We start from the raw sequence: 6,177 nt of genomic DNA on the forward strand, positions 1-6,177 counted from the left end.
AGCAAAAAATGTTGCGTTCGCTTATCCAAAATATCTATAGGAAATGGTACAATTGTGTGAAAAGTACTGCAAATTAGATGCAGTTCCAATCAAAAAAGGATATTCCAAATTGTTAAATTCTGCCCTTTCTTTAGCGGTTTAAGAAAATTAGAGCAGATTTAAGAAAGATGTTTATTAATAAATGAGGTCATAAGCCGTTTTAGTTGAATAGTTAGTAAGCTTAGTTGTTGGATGATCATTCGGATGCGAGCGATGAGCACCAAAAAAATTGCAGCTTAGTTATAATCCAGGCTAAATTGACTGTGTTCAATAAGTCAAATTCGGCAGCGATGAGTACTTTGTGTAAATTTAAGTAGGATTTATTGTTTTCTTTTTTAGCAAAATATATAACGCCAGGAGCAGATGAACAGAACATTGACAAGTGGTGCTTATTTTTTAATGCATAACTAACAATATTCTTTAATCTGACCCTGTTTTCAAGCTGTAGCGCTACATTTCGGTATCGGCACAGCTTATTAAATTAAATTTTTTTGATGACTTGCATTTCTTTCATCAATGACATTTTTCAAAATGAAATGTATTATCTCCGAAGAATTGGGTTGTAAAAAGAGGTAACTAACTAACTAGATATGCAATTTCTTTACCACCATGTTTATATTAACTTCTGAAAATATCATGTACGTTTTGAAAAAAAAATCAGAAATCTTGTGTTATCCTCCCACATTAAGGACCACATCGCATAAAATTTCCGTACCAACGAGAGAAGTTAATATAAGAACTTGCTTGTCAATCGTTGTGAAGTAAATAAGTTCAATTAAAAAATCTTGTAAAAGCATTCATTCTAATTAAAGCAAATGACTGTGATTTTCTTGTTGATACGGATCTCTTATAATCATGTTCAAAAATGAATGAGATATAAGAAAAATAAATCCCTATTTTAACGTCATTGTGGACACGGCGTATGTGAAATATAATTATCTTAATTATAACCATATACGGAAATTAAGTAAAATAACACATTCCTTATCTATCAAAGGATATTGTGTTATGTTTTCAATTGATTTAAAGGACTTTGATGCATAGAACGACCTTTGAAATCGCATTACGTGAGACTTTTCAGTATAAGAACTAGAACCTAAGTGTTTACTGTGTTTGGTTTAAAATCAAGAAGTAGAGCAGAAACCAATAAAAACCAATACCGGCCCTATACACCAAGGGAATATTTGTCAACGTTGTTGGAGATAGAGTTTTCAAATTCATTGTACCGCTATTCTATATTTAGACAACTCATTTTAATATTAGCTATTAATGAGTTATATCTTTACTCAAGGGCAGTATTTGAAGAGCAGTAAGGATAAGAAAACAACGAATTATTTTATTGCTATGCAGTTAAGTTTAGACTCAGTATGACAATGAATTTCTATTGACCAAACTCTTTAACAAATGACTTGAAGTGAAATTGAACGAAGAATAAACGTAACAATATACTTAAATAATTCAATTTTCTTTGTGTTTATCACTTTCTTCCCATCTCTCACCATTGCGCTCTTTTCTGCTCATAGCTCGATGAATGAGAGAATTGCGACCTACTTTCTGCACAGACTCAACACTTACCCATTGGCTGTGCAATAATACTACAATATTTTTAGTTTTATATATACCATACGAAAAACAGAAATACATGTATGAATGGTGCAGAAGATTAACAGTAGCAAAAGTAGTAATTTTTAAATTTTGTATTTTAAACCCTAAAATTTTAATTTTAACAATCATTCATGATGTGATTTTATACAATTTTATTTATTGGATACAACCATTTAATATATATTCTTAAATTCTTTAATTAGAGACAAATTTAATCAATATAATGAAGAAATATCAAGAACGATAACTCCAAATAACAAAGAAGGATAACTCTAAATATTTTCCTGGCAAGGTGTCAGGAAATGAAATATACATAAACGTCTGCAAGAATAATTAATCGTTTTCTCGATGGAATCGGATGAGCACGGATATTTCAAAGTAAGACTAGAAATGGAAGAAAATGGTGAAAATTTAGATTTTCTGCAAGAAATTGATGAGGATTTTTTTATTGATGAGATGGTTGATCCTTTTTCGACAATCAATGATGCTGGTGCGTCCGAAAATTCCGAAAAATTAATTGATGAAGTGAAAAGAACTCTAGAAAACGCAAATTCTGAGAACACATCGATGAAAAGGTTTAAAACTCTTTCCGAGGACGAGATCGAAAAGTTTCGGGACAGCCGGCAAACGGAATCCACAAAACGCAACACAAAATGGGGTATTAAAATAGTACAAGGTAATCATTTTTCTTTTAAAATATAAAAATATCTCCTAAAGTTAAAATTTGGTGAACTTTATAATTTAATTAAACATGTCATAGCAGTATCTGTTTGAACTTTGTTATATTACCAAAAATACAAAAAGGTGGCCAATGCGAATGTATTGGGGGGGGGGGGGGGGGTCAACTATAGAAGCTTAAAAACAACCCTAAATGTTGAAACCCCTTACTTGGCTTATTTTTTCTACATATGAAACATATTAATATTTTTAGATTAAAAATAACAATAAATGTATATATATATATTTTTAGAATGGAGTACAGAAACGTTTGGCTTTGAAATCGATTTTGTCACCATTGAAGCTGCCGATCTCAACTCCAAATTATCCAAATTTTATGCTGAAGCCCGTCCAAAAATTACAACAGAAAATACTCAGTCTGATATCACAAAAATACCATGAAAAACATCCGAGCAGTCATAAACAGACACCTTTCAGACCTGGAAAGAGACATGAACATCGTAAAAGATAAAGAATTTAAAAGTGCAAATGATACTCTGGATGGAAAATTGAAACATAATGTGAAATGTGGAATTTCTAAGCCTAAAAAGCACAAGGAAGTCATTACTCCTGAAGATCTGATGAGAATCCGCGAGTACCTTTACTCCGTCGACAACCCAGCAATCTTGAGATACCGTGTCTGGTACGATATAGCAATACATTTCGTAACCCGCGGCCTAGAGTTTCATGAACAGCTGAAACAAAATTCATTTGAATTTATTACCGACGAAAATGAACATGAATATGTCGTCTTGTCTCATGAAACAAAACAAAAAACAATTCAAGGAGGGTTAACAAACAAAGAAGCAAACAACGATAAAAGAAAGTATGCCACAAACACCAAACAATGCCCAGTCGCGTCACTGAAACCACTCCTTAGCAAAACTGACCCCAATGCAAAGATTTTATTTAATCACTGTAAAACAGAAGCATTGAATGATCTCAACAAAAATATCTGGTATTCAGATAGACCAGTAAAAAAATATAAATTCTCAAAATTGATGAGTGATACATCCAAAAAGTGTAAACAACGGTACACAGCACACTGCCTCCGAGCAACTAGCATTCAGGCGAATAGAACTTCGTCATATAATGTTTATTAATGGTCACAGAAACGAAGGTTCTATCCGCAGCTATGCGAGAAAATGCTCGGGAAACCAGAAACTCGCAATAAGCAAGACTCTCTCCAGCTTGGCATCAGCGAGCGATGGCGGTGCGGGGCCCAGCTATCCCGACGACCAGGACAGTGAGGGTGCATACCTGTTTCAACAATCGCTGTTCAAAAAACAAACCTCAAATGTATCAGCAAAATCTTTTATAAACAATGCTGTTTTTTTCAAAAGTTTTCAATCAATGTAAATGTAAAGCCAGATCAAGAGTAATACACAATAAACAACTCCTCGAGTAAATCACTCCGCGTGTTAATTTCATGACCTTGTTTGTTTCTTGATAACTCTTGGTTTTTACCAATAAATTTCGCTTAAATATACAACATTTGTGTTTGAAATTGAATTATAAGCATTGACAGTATAAATTTTTTTGCTCATCGACAAATGAATCTAAAAACCGCACCGCAAACTTTTTTATGAAGTTTGCGATGCGGTTTTTAGATTCATTTGTCGATGAACAAAAACATTTATACAGTTATTCCTATAATAAACCCAATCATGGCGTTAGGTGCAGTCATGCAGTCAATTACTGCCAATACCATACCTTTCTTTGCAATTATAGTTGTAAAAATTCCCTAATCAAATTTCCCTGATCAACATTTTTTATCTAAAGGAGCGTATAGAAGGATAGAAGTAAAGCAACTAGAACTAGACCTGTTTATGTCTTCAACAAAAAGGAAAGGCAATTCGACAGCCCTTTAACATTTTAAAATTTTAATTGAATTGTTAAAACATTTCCAAAATTGTGTATAAAAATATTGATTGCCTTGGTATAAATGAATGGCCATACATGAACCCGCAAGAACTTTGAATGCCTACAGAAAGATAACTCTAGAACCTTTTGCCTTAATGTACTGTTTATTTTGTCATTTAAATATAAATAAAAAATTAATATTTGAGAATATAATTATTTTTGTATGCAGTTTAACATTGAAACTCCCATAGACGATTTTCATCGACTTATAAAATCGGAAGTAGTGAATGTTTAAATTTCTTCATAGAACTTTAAATATGTGTTATTTTTTTCTATCTTAATAAAGTCTAGGCGTCATATAAAATTTTAAAGGCCATTTAAATTATTTTGTTTTTCCATCCCCCTTTTTCTAATGTTTGGGCCTCATATCTTAAAAAGATATAGAAAATTGCTTGTTCTTGCAATTTTATACAACTAGACAAGATATATCTAATTCTAAAATTTGAAAGTTCTAACTAAAAAAAAAATAAACAAAATATTGCGTTTCGTTTAAGTTTAAAATCGATGACATAAAACTGTCGAGTTTAATTATAAATAAAGACAAAACCAATAGACCTATCGACCGAAAGTCGAAAAACCTAAGTTGTATTTCTGGACATGAAACTTTTTACAAATTCTCTGGATAACAATCAATAGCGCCGATCGAAATTTTACATAATCGATTTTTTTATTAGATCCATAAGTTTATTAAACTACATGTCAATATATACACTTTCAAATGTTTCCATTTTCATCATTCAATTTGAAATTATCGTTTAATTTATATTACTTCATACTTGAAGTCACACTAGCACATGCTTATGAAATAAATAATTAGGACTGGCACGAGATCAATTCTACCATAAAATCTTTCTTGGATTTGATTACGTGATTTAACTGTTTTCATCTCATCTCCCCATATACTTTAAAATGATATATAATGTCTTAAGTATCTATAATCCTTTTTTTTTTAGATTTTGTGTTTCAAAAAGATGTGTTGCTCATTATTGCAAAACATTAAAATAACATTATACATTAGTATGTAAGGAAAATATATTTAATGTACATTGTTTATCCTGCAACATAATATGACATTTTACGCCTCAAATGAGGTTTATTCGACAAAGGACTATATTTGGTATGGTCAAATATTTGCTCCAAATTTTAACCAATTTTTAAATAGTATCGTTTACAAATAAAATCTTCATAAATAATAGGATGCCTATCACTTTAATCTTGGTTTTAGTCATCATTTCTCATTTGCTGTACATCTATGACGTACATGTAACCTAAATGGTCCAATTCCCGCAATTTTGCAAACAAATGAACATATTGCCATTTTTTCTTTATATTTTGCATTATGAATAGAGCGCAGGTCTCCTCTCAAGTGCGATTTTTACTTACTTTTTTGTTCATACACGTATACACATCATGCTAGAAACTGGTACTTGAGCAAGCCTGCGCTCGATGTTTTCCAGTCGAAAAATAATCGGAAAACACCCATACTTTGCTACAAAACATCAATTTATCCAAAAAAGACAATCTTCATGATGTCATATCTACATAATGACGTCACTGTTGTTATAACCTTTTACACACTAATTTTAAATATGATTTCAACAATCTTTCACCTTATTTTTAAATTTCTTTTTAAAACTTTAATTTTTTGGGCGAAAAATGCATAATACCGCATATAGTTCTTTTGCTGCATATCTGCAGTTGAATGCACAAGGATACATTGGAGCATTGACTGAATATAGCTTTGGTTTATTGGGTTACCTTTATTTGGTCAATGCAAAGGGTAGTTGCAGGATAAACGCTAAAACGGTACATAATTTCAAATGTACATGTAACACGTTTTGTAATGTTTCAGAACATTATTCTGTATCGTTAGACCGTTAAACATTCTCTCCT

The 6,177-nt window shown here is 31.6% G+C and overlaps 1 pseudogene; it reads left to right on the top strand.

The window, feature by feature from the left end:
- Positions 1 to 1,770: 1,770 nt before the first annotated feature.
- On the top strand, positions 1,771 to 3,720 carry LOC105340954 (uncharacterized; annotated as a pseudogene).
- The last annotated feature ends 2,457 nt before the right edge of the window (positions 3,721 to 6,177 follow it).

This window comes from Magallana gigas, chromosome 6 (genome assembly GCF_963853765.1).
Source record: "Magallana gigas chromosome 6, xbMagGiga1.1, whole genome shotgun sequence".
Lineage (NCBI taxonomy): Eukaryota > Metazoa > Mollusca > Bivalvia > Ostreida > Ostreidae > Magallana > Magallana gigas.